Source organism: Arachis ipaensis, chromosome B07 (genome assembly GCF_000816755.2).
Source record: "Arachis ipaensis cultivar K30076 chromosome B07, Araip1.1, whole genome shotgun sequence".
In the NCBI taxonomy this organism is placed as follows: Eukaryota; Viridiplantae; Streptophyta; class Magnoliopsida; order Fabales; family Fabaceae; genus Arachis; species Arachis ipaensis.
The window spans coordinates 50,963,774-50,980,702 of record NC_029791.2 but is presented as its reverse complement, the minus strand read 5'-3'; the positions used below and the strand labels follow the sequence as shown (position 1 = coordinate 50,980,702).

Genomic DNA, 16,929 nt, shown 5'->3' with positions numbered 1-16,929 from the left:
AAGATCAATGAGAATAAAAACAAAAATCCTTTCTTTGAAGAATATCTAAATACATAATACAATAAAGATATTCGTAAAAACTATAATATATTTGTTAGAAAATCAAGTTGTATTTTTAAAATAAGTATATTTTCATAAATCAGTAAAAGAACTGGTGAGGTATTGGGAGTAAATAGTTTCTAAATTGCTTAAAGAATTTTCAAAGTTTTATATGGAGAAGGTTATATCAAATAAAAAACGATTTTATAAGGCTTCAAGAATAATGGTTGTAAATATAGTCAAGTAAGAGAAAAATTAAATCACAACTTCTTTAAAAAGAACTCGGAATAGGAGCTTAAAGGAATACACTGCATCAAAACAAATTCAAAGTTGTACCAAAAAAATACATAGATCAAGAAAAGAGTTTAAACAAAGAAAGACAAACACACCAAGGACGTTAAGCAGGCATATGCGGTTAGAATCAAACGAGAAAGTATATGAACAGAAGAATAAGGTTGGGGAAACATCAATTTACTTCCCAAAAGAAATAGCAATTGAGGACTCCAAAGTAAACTTACGAGAGAACAAGTCACATGACATTCATAGAGTTCAAGACACCTAACCGAGTAGCCTCGAGGAATAGATTCTAACGTTCCCAAAAACCCGCGACTCATGTTATCCTTAACTCGTATATCATCTATGATAACCCATTAGTGCTTACATATACATAATCCACTAGTTTTAAGCCGGCCAAACCTAATACCAAGAATTATACAATGCAAGACTAATGGCATTAATCAATAGACCGTCATGTGCATAAAGCTCTAATTCTCGTTATCCGAACACGACCTACTACATGACAGATGCTCAGAGTATGCAATTGAAACATAATTGGTCCATTCCTCAGGCTCTACAAGAAGCACCGCTCTGATACCATAATGTAATACCCTAACTATCAAAATGTCACGCTTCCGGATGTGCCACTCTGATAGCTCGGGTATTACGATGACTTTTACAATATTTAATACTGAAACATGAGCCTATTTAAAACTTAAACCAAATTTTTCAAAACATACATCCATACTTAAAATACAAATTACAATACTCATAAAGAATACATATATATACATATTATTAATTGACAAGCATTACATAATCAAATTCTTATCCCTCTTATAAAAACTTGTACTGATAAAGGTGAGGGAAAAAGTAACTAATACAACGTAAAACATCGTTTGAACAGAAAAGAAATAAAATAGGCTCTTCCAAATTTTGTCGTCCATAACCTGAAAAGAAAAGACATGTAGGGGAGTGAGAACATCGTCCTCGCTGGTTCTCACTATGGGGTTAGAGAATTACTATAATATGATACATGAAATAAAACAATTTTTAAAATACAGTGATTAATAACCACCTTATGCATCTTTTCAAAGCCAAATATTTAATATTCAAAATCCGAAATCCTTTCTGAAAGGGAAAGCTGTTAATTTCTTAAAAATCCAAAAGCCTTTTTAAAAGTTTTTCCTAGACAACATGAATGACCAAGCTGTTCCACGCATAGGTTTATTAAGTTTATGCTGAACCAGTTTAGTTTTTCATATTTTTCTAAAACAAAAACTCAAATCAAGCATGGCCTTCGGCCCATCTCATAATCAACCACAGCCAATTCACCACAAATTCAACCAATTTCAGTCACAAACACAAGTAGAAGGTTCAAGAACAATCAAGCAGTTACATCAAGTTGAGCAATTAACAATTAAACATAATTATTCACATAGGCAAACCAATTACAATATGCACACCGAAACAATGTCACTTAGATGCATATGATGCATGCATGCCCTATGGTTGATGAATCTCATCTGTCGGTTATCAAGCCAACCCGACAAGTCCGGCTGCTAAACCCTGGACTGTCCCCCGACGCGCATCCCCAAGAGTCTATGCATAGCTTTTTCTCATATATATATAAAATTTCTCAATGGGGGTCAACCTTCCCAGGAATTAATTAGTGCCCGGTCACCCTTACGTCGTAGGGTCAACAGAGAATCGAGTCTCAACCTGGAACACGTGGTGGCTAGCCACAGTACTTTACCCAGGAAAAATCGTATTTCAGATAAAAGAAGTGCAAAGCCACAGATTCATTCATCATCATTTTTGTACTTCATTAATAATTCATACCAAGTCAAATCATCATTCCTAACATATATCACTTTCTCCTCAAATCACTTTTCTTTAGAAACCAAAATCAAGCTCATCTTTGCTCAAAATTCAAAATTCTTCATACCTCAAATTATTCCAAGTTTATAATTCACTTTTTCTCAAAATTAATTCTCTTTTAAAACTTAGCCACTTTATGTGACATTTTCCAAAACTTCCAAAAGACTTTCAGAAATATCATATCAAAAGGGGATTTTCTTTGAAAAGACTCAATTCTTCACTTTTAAATCTTTCGTTTGACTATTTTAAATCAGAGTCATTAATTAACAACCTTGGCAAAGACTCAAGACTCTAGGGAAGAATAACCTACCTCATTTCTTAAATATTTTTAGAAATCCTCGAAATCATAGTTACTTGAATTGAAATCGATCAAAATAAAGATTTAAAACCAAAACCAAGGCATGTAAGCTAAAAGTTCCGAACCACTTTCAAAACCAAAATTATTTGAGCTTAAAAACCAATTTCATTTCATTCTTAAATCGAAAACCTTTCCAAGGCTCGGAATTGTTTAGTCTTGCTAAGTCAAAATTTAAAGAATACTTCAAAAGCAAAACGAATTTAATTAATCAAAGTTCAATTTCTTTTAAAATCCACTAAAATTTCTCCAAAGGTACTTCTTTAATCAAACTTCAAAACATAGGTTCTTTCATATTTAAATCAATCTTTAAACATGAACTTTCCTTAAACAAATTAAACTTTAAACACCTATTTCTTAATAAACCAAAAACCAAATAATAGAACCTCTAAATTCATTCCTTTTCTAAATAACATTTTAAAACAAAATCTTAAATCTCATAAAAATTCGACAACATCTCCCCTAAAATTTGGACTTTGCCACCCTTTTCGAGTTCCAACCAAACCATTCTGCAGCCCCTTCCACTTTTCAAAACCAAATTAGTTTAAAATCAAACTAATTTCAAAAATTCATATTTCAAGAAACAACTTCATTTTCAATGGATTAAACTCAATTTCAAACCTTTAAAGAAACAACTTTAACGAAACGCTTCAAAAACCGTTCGTTTCATAAAACCAAACAATAATCCAGCCAAACAAGCATTCATATCCATCCAAGACAACCAAACAATACATAAGACTTATACAATCACTAGAAGAACATTACTCACATGAATATCTATATATAGCAACTTCGAATTATAAAGTTTAGTTTTCTGAAAAATTTCTATCTCGATAAACGAAACCATAACCCAAACGTGTCAACTGAACTCTTTTCTCTTAGCCCGAAATCAATAGCAACCAAAATCTCAGCCCTGCTTGCTTTTCCAATAGCAGAACAACCTCAATCGCAACATGAAAACTCAATTTTTAATTCCTAAAAACATTAATATCACGAAAATATTAAAACACATAACGGAAAACTAACGATGAGGGTTCGAAATAGAGTACACCTATGGTAACAGCAAAACTGAGCACCCGCAATCCCAAACTGACTCGGCGGTAGCTTCGACAGTGTCTAGAAACTCCGTTGGTTCAATGGCAACCTAAAATTCGACATGCAAACCTCAGAGCTCGACCCTACGGTAATCAAGATCTCAACCTCGTTAACAAACTTTAACAGAACATTAACACTGAGAGTTCTGAAAAAGGAAAGTTACCGTGCTCAGGAAGGATGCCGGAATAAAGCGGTTGTAAAGGCATTTTCTCGGCGGCAGCTCCTAGCAACAGAGGCAACGAAGCGCGCGACGGCAGCGGTAGCTTTGTGCAGAACGGCGGCACCTCCCCTTTCCCCTACCGCGAGCTCTCTCTCTCGCCTTCTGCTCCAATGATGGCAACGATTTGCAAAGGGAAAGACGGCGGCGAGGACTTCATGACGGCGACGCAACTGGGCGGCGACCAGGCTCGTCAGCGACGATGACTCCACACGTGACAAAGACAGTAACGGTGGCGCAACGGTTTCGCCTCCTTCTCCTTGCGCGGTTCTGTGTCTCGATGGCGGCTCCATGGCAGACCAGTGGCGACAGCGGGCTGGGTGGTGGCACGACTGACAGTGGCGACGACGCAGGTGACACGACAGTGGTTGTCCGAACAGCTCCTCCTCCCTTGGCACTCTCCCTCTCTCACGGGGCTCCCTCTCTTCCTCCCCCTTTCCTTCTTTCCCTCTTCCTTTCTTTTCTTCTTTCTTTCTTTTCTTTTTGTCTGAAGCTGAAGTTGATGAGTGTTAGGGTATGGGGAAAGGCTGCAGTGCTGGGAGAAGAGTGAGGGTGAGTTAGGGTAGAAAAGTAGGATTTGGGGTAGATTAGAAAATTTTAATAAAATAGGGGTAAAAATATAATTTTATTAAATAAATAAAAAGATAGAATAATAATTAAAAGTTAAATTAAATATAAAGTATCTATCTTTAAAAAAATACATTTTAATTACCAATATGTAAATTATTTTCAGTTAAATACCAATTTAATAAATTCACCACAAATTCAACCAATTTCAGTCACAAACACAAGTAGAAGGTTCAAGAACAATCAAGCAGTTACATCAAGTTGAGCAATTAACAATTAAACATAATTATTCACATAGGCAAACCAATTACAATATGCACACCGAAACAATGTCACTTAGATGCATATGATGCATGCATGCCCTATGGTTGATGAATCTCATCTGTCGGTTATCAAGCCAACCCGACAAGTCCGGCTGCTAAACCCTGGACTGTCCCCCGACGCGCATCCCCAAGAGTCTATGCATAGCTTTTTCTCATATATATATTATATATATCAATGGGGGTACCATTCCAGGGTCAACAGAGTATCGAGTCTCAACCTTGAACACGTGGTGGCATGCCACGGTAAAAAAAATATCTTTTAATTGCCAATCTGTAAATTATTTTCAGTTAAATACTAATTTAATAAAACTTGGAGATAAGTAAATTAATTCTCCTTTATTTATAAAATAAGGTTAAAAATCTATATGTTAAAATTGAGGCATATAAAATACTCATTATTTTTCAATTATAAGAACTCTAAATAATAAATGAAAAATTACTCAACTTATATGTAAAAATCTCCAAAAATATTATTTTAAATAAATATAATGGAAGATAAATATTTTATTAATAACTTTTCAAAATTCAGGGTCTTACACCCGACACGCCTCCACCTCCGCTGCTCAGCCCGACGTGACTCTCCCTTCGGCGCTCAGTCCAACGCGCCTCCCACCCACCCGTCCATCCACTACTATCACTGTTTTTGCTTCACTCTTCTCTGACGGCGTTGCTGCAGTGTCGCGCCATTCTCTCATAGAGTTGTTGCTGCGTCGTGCCGATTTGTCATTCTGAGGCGCCGTAATTCTCGATAAAATTCGCTAGAGAGTGAACCATCGATGGAGCCATGAATTCGTTGTGGAAGTAACGAAGAAGAAGAATCTAGTGCCGGTGGAGCGGTTTCCAAAGGTTTGTTTTAGGGAGCTGGAAGCCAGAAGATGCCACACTCTTTGACCCAAATTAAGAGCACTCACTGTGTCGATTCAGACACAAAAAAAAAAAAGAATAATTTAAGAGATTAATAATACATGAACTATTTTTTTGTCCCTTCTATGGGCCAAAAATGCAGCTTATTGTTTACGTTGTTAACAATCTCAGTTGTCTACCTAGTGAAATTGATAAATAATCATTAAAATAACTGTCATCTTAAAAATCGGTCAAATATATAATTATCAATTAATTTTTCTTTATTTCTATTGCGGTTATCTTCTTATTTTACACATAACTTCTACTTATTATTTTTTTTTATTGTACTGAATACAAATAGTACTCTCTCCCTATCTTTCTTTTAATTAATCCTCTCACGTCATAGTCTTCTGTAAGTACTTTTTTATTGTATCAATACTTACATTACTTTTGAATGTAACCGAAATAAATATGAACTTATTTAATTTTTTAGAATTTACATTAATTATTAAAATTATGATGTAATGGATGTACTCCTATATAAAAAAAAGACTTGATACATATTTTTTGTGTCTAACAAAAATATGACTCAATAACACCAAAGTTTAATTTAAAAACCATAAACAAGTAATAAAAAACAGATATAAAGTTTAATTTTTTTGTTATGTGGTACGATAAAAATATAATGTAATAAATCATACTGTTCTCATGCATAATGACATAAAATTTAACATTATTCTTTTCAAGAGGCCTTTTTTTTAGCTTTTATGTTTATTTTAGTGTTTTATTTTAATTATATTAAACTAAAAGGTACTAATATCATTAACATTAATTTTCAAATTTTATTATAAATAAAAAGATATAACTTTATCATGTCGGTCCCTTCTAAGTTATTTCTAGTAATCCATTTTTAGTTGGACCTTGCCAGGTCTCTTTTTATGGATTACTTTTTATAACCTTGTAGCTTTAGTTGGCTTGGGCTGACTTCTTCATGTAAGTCTCTTCTAAGTTATTTCTAGTAATCCATTTTCAGGGCTGGCCAGGCCTCTTTTCTATGGCTTACTTTATAACTTTTGGTCGCTTTGATCAGGCTGGTCCGACTTCTTTATGTCGGTCCATCCTAAGTTATTTTTAGCAATCCACTTTTCTAAGACCTTGTCAGGCCTCTTTCTATGGATTACTTTTTAATAACTTTTGTGATTTTGATTGATTCATTCGACTTCTTCACGTCGGCTCGGTCCGAGTTATTTTTAGTAATCCCTTTTTACGGGTTACTTTTTATAACTTTTGGCATTAATCTGTTTTTATCGCATTTTCATCTTGTCGATTTTGTAGAAATCGGGTGGCGTGCTTGCCTTGCCAACCTTTGTCGAAATCGGATGATGAATTCGTTTTTCATCGTGATCGGGCAGTGAATTTGGGTTTCACCTTGCCGACCTGTAGCTGGGCGATGAATTTTTTGTGTTCAGATTAATGTGTCTTGATAGCGAGATTTTGTAGAGAATCTGAAAAGCTTTATTCAAGTAGAACAATAGACATGTAGGCCCAAGTATATATACATGTGGGTACTTACCCTTCTTAGTCAGGTAATTTTACAGATCTAGTCTTTGCGCCTTGTTTAAAAACATTTTCAGGAAAAAGAGTGCGCCTTGTCCTAAGATCTTTTATTACTTCCTAACTGTAATACCTTCTTAGGTTGCAGGCGTGCCATGACCTTGGTAGTTCTCGCCCTTCGAGTTTGGACACTTTGTAGTAGCCTTTTCCCAGTACCTCTGTGACTCGGTAGGGTCGTTTCCAGTTAGCTGCTAGCTTTCCCTCTCCTGCTCGACTTGTTCTGATATCATTTCGGATTAGGATGAGGTCGTTGTTGTCAAAGCTTCGCTATACTACCTTCCGATTGTATCTTGAGGCCATTCGACATTTTAATGCCTCCTCCTTGATCTGAGCTCTTTCTCGGATTTCTGGAAGTAGGTCGAGCTCCTCCCTCTGGAGTTCAGAGTTAGCCTTTTCATTGTAGTAGATCGTTCTGGGGGATTCTTCTTCAATTTCTACTGGGATCATTGCCTCCATTCCGTAAGCCAATCGAAAAGGTGATTCCTTTGTGGTGGAATGTGGAGTTGTCCGATATGCCCATAGGACTTGTGGGAGCTCTTCAGCCCAGGCTCCCTTTGCATCCTGTAATCTCCATTTTAACCCAGCCAATATGACTTTGTTAGCTGCTTCTGCTTGTCCATTAGCTTGTGGGTGTTCTACGAATGTGAATTGGTGCTTTATTTTCAAGTTGGCTACCAACTTTCTAAAGCCTGTGTCTGTAAATTGAGTGCCATTGTCTGTGGTAATGGAGTAAGGAACCCCAAACCTTGTGGCAATGTTTCTTTATAAGAATTTTTGACTTCTTTGGGCAGTGGCATTGGCTAGGGGCTCTGCTTCAATCCATTTTGTAAAATAATCTACCCCTATGATGAGGAACTTGACCTGTCCCGATCCTTGAGGGAAGGGCCCGAGGAGGTCGAGTCCACACTTTGCAAATGGCCAAGGTGATGTTATGCTGATGAGCTCCTCTGGTGGGGCGACGTGGAAGTTAGCATGTTTTTGACATGGTGGACATGTCTTGACGAACTCGGTGGCTTCTTTTTGCAAAGTTGACCAAAAGAATCCGACTCGGAGTACTTTCTTGGCAAGAGCTCGAGCTCCGAGATGATTGCCACATGTGCCACTGTGTATCTCTTCCAAGACCTCTTTTGTGTTAGAGATTGGTACACATTTTAGTAGGGGCGTCGAAATCCTTCTCTTGTATAGGATGTTGTTTATGATGGTGTAATATTGTGCCTCCTGCTTTAACCTCTTTGCCTCCTTTTTATCTGTAGGGAGTATCTCTGATTTAAGGTAGCTGATTATGAGAGTCATCCATCCTTGATCTTGTCCTGATATGGCTAGGACTTTTTCTTCTTCCAAGATTGACGGGTTCTACAGTTTTTCCTGGATGAGGCTTCTATTATTGTTCCCTGGTTTGGTGCTGGCTAATTTTGAGAGTGCGTCAGCTTGGGCATTTTGTTCCCGAGGTATATGTCGGATCTCATATTCCTTGAATTGTCCGAGTTGTTCTCTGGTTTTGTCCAGGTACTTTTTCATGGCAGGATCTTTAGCTTGGTAGGTCCCTGCTATTTGTGAGGTGACGACCTGTGAGTCACTGAAGATGACAAGTTTTTATGCTCCCACTTCTTTAGCCAGCTTCAAACTAGCCAATAACGCCTCGTACTCAGCCTGGTTATTAGAAGCAGAGAACTCGAATTTCAGGGGGAGTTTGATTTGGGTTCCCTGATTGCTTTCTATTATCACACCTGCTCTACTCCCAGTTTTATTTGAAGAGCCGTCCACGTAAATATTCTAATTTGTAAGGATTTCTGGGGTGTCAGTCCACTCTGCGATGAAATCGGCCAGATATTGGGATTTGATGGCTGTCCGAACTTCATATTGGAGGTCGAATTCAGACAACTCGACTGCCCATTGTAGGATTCTTCCTGCTAAATCTGTTTTCTGTAGAATGCTTCTTATGGGTTGGTTGGCCCGAACCTTGATAGTGTGAGCTTGAAAGTATGGGCGAAGTCGTCGAGAAGTTAGTATGAGAGCGTAGGCGAACTTCTCTATCTTTTGATAGTTCAGCTCGGATCCTTATAGTGCTTTGCTGATGAAGTATACAGGTTGTTGTCCAGTTTCATCCCTCCTGACTAGTGCTGAAGCTCCTGCCCGACTTCCTACTGCAAGGTATAGTATGAGTGCTTCTCTTTCCCGTGGTCGGGTGAGAATGGGTGGTTGTCCTAGGAATTTTTTAAACTCCTGGAAGGCTTGTTCGCACTCAGGTGTCCATTCGAACTTCTTTCCCTTCCTTAGTGTGGCGTAGAAGGGGAGAGATCTTATGGCTGATTCGGCTAGAAATCTGGACAAGGCTGCCAGTCGCCCATTGAGTTGTTGCACCTCTTTGACACAGTTCGGGCTTTTCATGTTAAGTATGGCCTGGCACTTGTCCGGGTTTGCTTCTATTCCTCTTTGTGTGAGAATGAAACCCAGGAATTTGCCATCTTCTACTGCGAAGGTGCATTTTGCAAGGTTAAGTCGCATGCCATACTTTCTTATGATATTGAACACTTGGGCAAGGTCGAACAGTAATGACTCCTCGCATTGTGTTTTTACTAACATGTCGCCAAATATATCTCCATAAGTTTCCCTATATGGTTTACGAAGACCTTATTCATTAATATTTGATTCGTGACTCCTGCGTTTTTGAGTACGAATGGCATGACGATGTAGCAGTAGTTTACTTTTGGGGTTAAGAATGAGGTTTTTTCTTGATCAGGTGGATACATCGGGATTTGATTGTATCCCGAATAAGCGTCCATAAACGAGAGGTATTTGTATTCGAAGGAGGCATCCACTAGGGCGTCGATACTTGGGAGTGGGTAGGGATCTTCTGGGCAAGCTTTGTTGAGATCGGTGTAGTCGGTGCACATCCACCACTTCCCATTTGATTTCTTTACCAGGACGAAGTTGGCTAGCCATTGTGGGTACTTGACTTCTCTTATGAATCCTGCCTCTAGTAGAGCTTGTACCTGTTCTTCCATAGTTTGGGATCTTTCCGGTCTGAGCTTTCTACGCCTCTGCTGTACTGGCCGAGATCCTAGATATACTGCCAGTTTGTGGCACATTAGTTTGGGGTTTATGCCTCAGCATGTCTGCGACCTTCCATGCGAAGAGGTTGATGTTATCTTTTAAGAACTGTATCAGGGACTCTTTTACATCTCTTTTTAGTATTGCGTCAATATTGGTCATTTTATCTGGGACATCTCCGATCTGGACTTTTCTATCTCGCCTTCAGGTTGTGGACGAAGTTCTTCCCGACTTCGAATTCCCCTGAGTTCGATGGTGTGGATTTCTTCTCCTTTTCCTATGAGGTTCAGACTTTCGTTGTAATAGCGGTGCGCTGTTTTCTCGTCTCCTTTTATAGTAGCGATCCCTTCTGTAGTTGGGAAATTCATGCATAGATGTGGAGTTGAGACTACTGCGGCGAGCTGATTTAACGTTGTCCGACTTATTAGGGCATTGTAAGCTGAACTCACGTCGACCACGATGTAGTCTATGTTGAGTGTCCTTGACCGGGTAAGTTGTTGGATTGGAGTGTCTCCTAGTCCAAATAAGTTGTTCGGGTATGCTCTAAGCTCTTTTTCCTCTAGGCCGAGTTTGTCAAAGGCGGTTTTAAACAATATATCAGCCGAGCTTCTTTGGTCCACCAATGTGTGATGGAGGTTAGCGTTGGCCAATATGATAGTGATGACCATGGGATCATCATGTCCCGAGAAGATGCCAGCCGCGTCCTCTTTAGTGAAAGTAATAGTAGGGAGGCCGGGTGCTTCTTCTTCTCCCTCGATGTGATATACTTCTTTAAGGTGTCTTTTGCGAGATGATTTGGAGATTCCTCCTCCCGCAAATCCTCCATGTATCATGTGGACATGTCTCTCTGGGGTATGAAGTGGCCGTTATGTTCGTCCGACTTCTTCGTCTCTTCTTCTTTTTCTAGGCTCATCTGTTTTGCTGGCTAAGTACCGATCTAGTCTCCCCTCTCTTACCAATTTTTCTATGAGATTCTTCAAGTCGAAGCACCCATTGGTGGGATGTCCATAGATTCGATGGTATTCATAATATTCTGTCCAATTTTCACCTCCTTTTTTGCTTTTAATTCCTCGAGGTGGTGGAATCTTTTCAGTGTGGCATACTTCTCGGTAAACTTCCCCAAGAGATACCAGAAGGGGGGTGTAATTGTGGTATTTCTTAATCTTCTCTTCGTGTTGGTCTTCTTTTTTCTTGGACTCTTTTTTCTTATCTCGGGAGGAGTAGGAGAATCCAGATTTTGATGTCTCTCCTAATCGAGAGTTTTCCTCCATGTTGATGTACTTCTCTTGTCGTTCTTGCACTTCATTTAGAGATGTGGGATGTTTATTTGATATGGAGTGACTAAAAGGTCCCTCTCGTAGGCCATTGATGAGGCCCATAATGGCTGCTTCTGTTGGCAGACTTTGTATGTCCAAACATTCTTTGTTGAATTTTTCCAGATAGTTATGAAGACTTTTCTGATCTCCTTGCTTGATCCCCAATAAGCTTGGGGCGTGCTTGGTTTTGTCCTTCTGGACGGAGAATCTGGCAAGAAATTTCTTGGGTAGGTCATTGAAACTTGTGATGGATCTCGGGGGCAGACTGTCGAACCACTTAATTGCTGTTTTTGTTAGGGTTGTTTGGAAGGCTTTGCATCGAATAGCGTCTGATGCGTTGGTGAGGTACATTCTGCTTTTAAAATTACTGATATGATGGCTTGGATCTGATGTGCCGTCGTATGGGGTCATGTCGGGGGCTTTGAAGTCCTTTGGGACTTTGGATTTCATGATCTCTTTAGTGAACGGGTCTTGATCTTTGCGGGGATTATCTTCATGACTGGATTGTGTAGTCTTGGTTTTTTAGGTCGACTTCGAGTTTTAGGAGTTTATCCTCCAACTCTCGGCGTCGCTTAGTTTCTCTCTGGAGGTTTCTTTCAGCTTCCCGTTGATGTTCGGCCTCTTTTTCGAGCTGTTTGAGGTGATCTTGTTGAGCTTGTAGGGCCTTCATGATTTTTGTGTTTGGCAAATTTTTGTCTTTGTTTGGTTAAGGCATATCCTTTGGTGTGTTGCCCGCGTTCTTTTGCGGGGTTCTCTCCTCCAATCCGGAGTCATGGTCGTTGTCAAGGTTGTCCGCCATGGTGATGGGATGACTTCCAGGTCCCCAGCAACGGCGCCAATGTTCCGAGGGTTACCTGAAACTGTAGGTCGATCTCGGACGAGATCTCTTTTACTGGTCGGAGCTGTTGTGTTCGACTTGTTGGGCTTAGTGGTGGTGCTGATCCTTCGTCACCGGAGGGTGGTGGTACTTGCAAGAGACTCCGATGCTTAAGTTAGCATGGGCTTTAAGCAGGTATTTTAGTAGAATCAGAGTATGAGTTATACCTGGGTGCTCCAGTGTATTTATAATGTTGTAGAATGATCTTTCCTGGAGATAAGATAGTTATCTTATCTTATCTTTGAGTGGGGTTATCTTTATCTTTAAGGGAACCGCCCTTATCTCTCTAGGCTTGAGCTGCCTTTGGACTTGGGTTGTGTTCCTCTGTTTGAGCCCTTTTCTGGACTTTCCTGGTGATTTGGCTGAACTCTTTGAGAAAAGATCGGGTAGTTCTGTCTTGAAGAGGTCGGTCAACTCAGCCCGGGTCAAATAGCACGACCTAGGGTATGAACATGAACAAATTAAATGTTTTTTATTTTCTACCATGAAAACTAACCACTCCTATAAAAGAATTGCGAACGCATATGATGTACATGTGAATGTAATTATTTTTTACTAATATATATAAAGTTGATGATATGATATTAATTAAGAGCGGATATGCATTATGAGAAGTACTAACACACAAAAGTTTGGCTCCATCTATCATCATCACCACTAAATAAATTTTTGTGTTTTTTCTCTGTACATATACACATGTTATTTATTTTTATATTACAAATAATCTTTTTATATTAAATATACACATGATATATATTTGTCATTTGGCATCTTTGGATTGTCTTAGTCCAATGATGATTAATCAGTAAAGAATTACTATTTTGGTGCCAAGCATTATAGGTGCATCATAATAAAAAATATTCCTTAGCATGGCTAAAACTCTTTCACCAATATCAGTATTATAGTATAATAGGAAAATTTTTCACAAACACTTGCATAGTAAATTATAGAAATCTAAGATAACCAAAAAAAATTAATAAAGATAGGAAGCAAGAAAAAACAAATGAATGAAATCATGATATAGCCTACATTCTACAACTAACTGAATATTGGACACTTTCGTGAGAAGTGAATGTTAAGCAAATAAAAGATAAATAGATTAACCACAGAAAATAACAAAGATATTTCCATTCAACATGCAACCCATGAGAAATCCAAGCCTTGAAATCAAAGAAAAGATGATCCATGCATAAAAATGGGTGCATTTGAGTTCTGTATGATATTAATAGGCAGTGTTATTATGAAACCATAGAATGGGAATTTAAGGAAAAAGAAAACCTCTAGATTGACAAGCATTATAGAATAGGAATTTAAGAAAAAAGAAAACCATAGATTGACAATCATTTACTTTCATCTAATTACTTTCCATACAGAAGAACAACAAACAGAAGACTTAAATAACATGGTTAACCAGTTAATGGAACTATTTGTGTCTAACCCCACAATTTAAGACATAAAGCTCATCCATGAAACTTTACCCCTACTTTTAAGTTTTAACAGCTAACTCTTCACCCTTGTGTTTTTCTCTTGTTTTCAATCCTAGACATTAAGAATTATAACAAGTAAAGGAGAGAAAACATTTCCTTCAAAGAAACTAAAAATAAGTGATAAAATAAGATTTAAGCAACAACCTTAGCATATTCCTAACCAGTAGCTTGCAGCAACTCCCTTTTTGCTCGCTCCTTAATCCTCTTCTCAAGTTCTAACCTAATCCAAAGATGCAAAATGACTTGAAATACACTTGAGAATTCCGATTTTAAAAGGCCATTGCCATTAGCAATAAGAAAGTACCATACATACCAATCATCATTGCACAAATAAAGCTACCAATCATTCTGAAATGCACTCCTCATTCGCTATCTTTGGGAACAACAACCTGTTTAGGATTCAAAAATAGAAATAGAAATGAACATCATCATTTTTGGCCTGTCTAAGTTGCAACCAACAATTTAATCTTATAATTTTATTAAATTTTTAATTAGAACCATATTCTATGGTCACTCCAAAAAATCGTGATCATAGACCATTTAAGGTCACTCTTTAAAATCGTGATCATAAACTCCTTTAGGTTACCCTAAAAAATCGTGACCATAGATCCCTTTAGGTCACCCTTTCGTAAAACCGTGACCATAGACTTTTTTTGGTCATCCCTCAAAACCATGACCATAGACATCTTTTGGTCATGATGAAAAATCGTGACCATAGACTATTTTAGGTCACCCCCAAAATCGTGACCGTAAACCCTTTTAGGTAACCCCAAAAAACTATGACCATAGACTCCTTTAGGTCACCTTTTTTTAAAAAACCGTTACCATAGACCCTTTTTGGTCCAAAAATTTGTAACCATAGATGTCTTTGTTAGCTGCTTCTGCTAGTTCATTAGCTTGTGGGTGTTCTACGGATGTGAATTGATGCTTTATTTTTAAGTCGGCTACCAACTTTCTAAAGCCTGTGTCTGTAAATTGAGTGCCATTGTCTGTGGTAATGGAGTAAGGAACTCCAAACCTTGTGGCAATGTTTTTATATAAGAATTTTCGACTTCTTTGGGAAGTGGCATTGGCTAGGGGCTCTGCTTCAATCCATTTTGTAAAATAATCTACCTCTATGATGAGGAACTTGACTTGTCCCGATCCTTGAGGGAAGGGCCCGAGGAGGTCGAGTCCCCACTTTGCAAATGACCAAGGTGATGTTATGCTAATGAGCTCCTCTGGTGGGGCGATGTGGAAGTTAGCATGTTTTTGACATGGTGGACATGTCTTGACGAACTCGGTGGCTTCTTTTTGCAAAGTTGACCAAAAGAATCCGACTCGGAGTACTTTCTTGGCAAGAGCTCGAGCTCCGAGATGATTGCCACATGTTCCACTGTGTATCTCTTCCAAGACCTCTTTTGTGTTAGAGGTTGGTACACATTTTAGTAGGGGCGTCAAAATCCTTCTCTTGTATAGGATGTTGTTTATGATAGTGCAATATTGTGCCTCCTGCTTTAACCTCTTTGCCTCCTTTTTATCTGTAGGGAGTATCTCTGGTTTGAGGTAGCTGATTATGGGAGTCATCCATCCTTGATCCTGTCCTGATATGGCTAGGACTTTTTCTTCTTCCAAGATTGATGGGTTCTGCAGTTTTTCCTGGATGAGACTTCTATTATTGCCCCCTGGTGTGGTGCTGGCTAATTTTGAGAGTGCGTCAGCTCGGGCATTTTGTTCCCAAGGTATATGTCGGATCTCATATTCCTTGAATTGTCCGAGTTATTCTCTGGTTTTGTCCAGGTACTTTTTCATGGCAGGGTCTTTAGCTTGGTAGGTTCCTGCTATTTGCGAGGTGACGACCTGTGAGTCACTGAAGATGACAAGTTTTTGGGCTACCACTTCTTTAGCCAGCTTCAAACTAGCCAATAACGCCTCGTACTCAGCCTGGTTATTAGAAGCAGAGAACTCGAATTTCAGGGGGAGTTCGATTTGGGTTCTCTGATTGCTTTCTATTATCACACCTGCTCCACTCCCAGTTTTATTTGAAGAGCCGTCCACGTAAATATTCCAATTTGTAAGGATTTCTGGGGTGTCAGTCCACTCTGCGATGAAATCGGCCAGATATTGGGATTTGATGGCTGTCCGAAATTCATATTGGAGGTCGAATTCAGACAACTCGACTGCCCATTGTAGGATTTTTCCTGCTAAATCTGTTTTCTGTAGAATGCTTCTTATGGGTTAGTTGGTCCGAACCTTGATGGTGTGAGCTTGAAAGTATGGGCGAAGTCGTTGAGAAGTTAGTATGAGAGCGTAGGCGAACTTCTCTATCTTTTGATAGTTCAGCTCAGATCTTTATAGTGCTTTGTTGATGAAGTATACAGGTTGTTGTCTCCCTGACTAGTGCTGAAGCTACTGTCCGACTTCCTACTGCAAGGTATAGTATGAGTGCTTCTCCTTCCCGTGGTCGGGTGAGAATGGGTGGTTGTCCTAGAAATTTTTTAAACTCCTGGAAGGCTTGTTCGCACTCAGGTGTCCATTCGAACTTTTTTCCCTTCCTTAGTGTGGCGTAGAAGGAGAGAGATCTTATGACTGATCTGGCTAGAAATCTGGACAAGGCTGCCAGTCGCCCATTGAGTTGTTGCACCTCTTTGACACAGTTCGGGCTTTTCATGTTGAGTATGGCCCGGCACTTGTCCGGGTTTGCTTCTATTCCTCTTTGTGTGAGAATGAAACCCAGGAATTTGCCATCTACTGCGAAGGTGCATTTCGCTGGGTTAAGTTGCATGCCATACTTTCTTATGATATTGAACACTTGGGCAAGGTCGAACAGTAATGACTCCTCGCATTGTGTTTTTACTAACATGTCGTCCACATATATCTCCATAAGTTTCCCTATATGGTCTACGAAGACCTTATTCATTAATCTTTGATACGTGACTCCTGCGTTTTTGAGTCCGAATGGCATGACGATGTAGCAGTAGTTTACTTTTGGGGTTAAGAATGAGGTTT

The 16,929-nt window shown here is 38.9% G+C and overlaps 1 long non-coding RNA gene across 1 annotated transcript in view; it reads right to left on the bottom strand.

Annotated features, from left to right (window-relative positions):
* The window catches only part of LOC110264197, an 8,185-nt gene extending 3,733 nt beyond the window's left edge, over positions 1-4,452 (bottom strand). Inside the window, exons 1-2 of the long non-coding RNA XR_002349920.1 lie at positions 3,810-4,452; positions 3,493-3,729 (exon numbers count right to left, since the gene is read on the bottom strand). This is a non-coding gene — a long non-coding RNA (uncharacterized LOC110264197). The remainder of the gene's footprint in view (positions 1-3,492; positions 3,730-3,809) is intronic.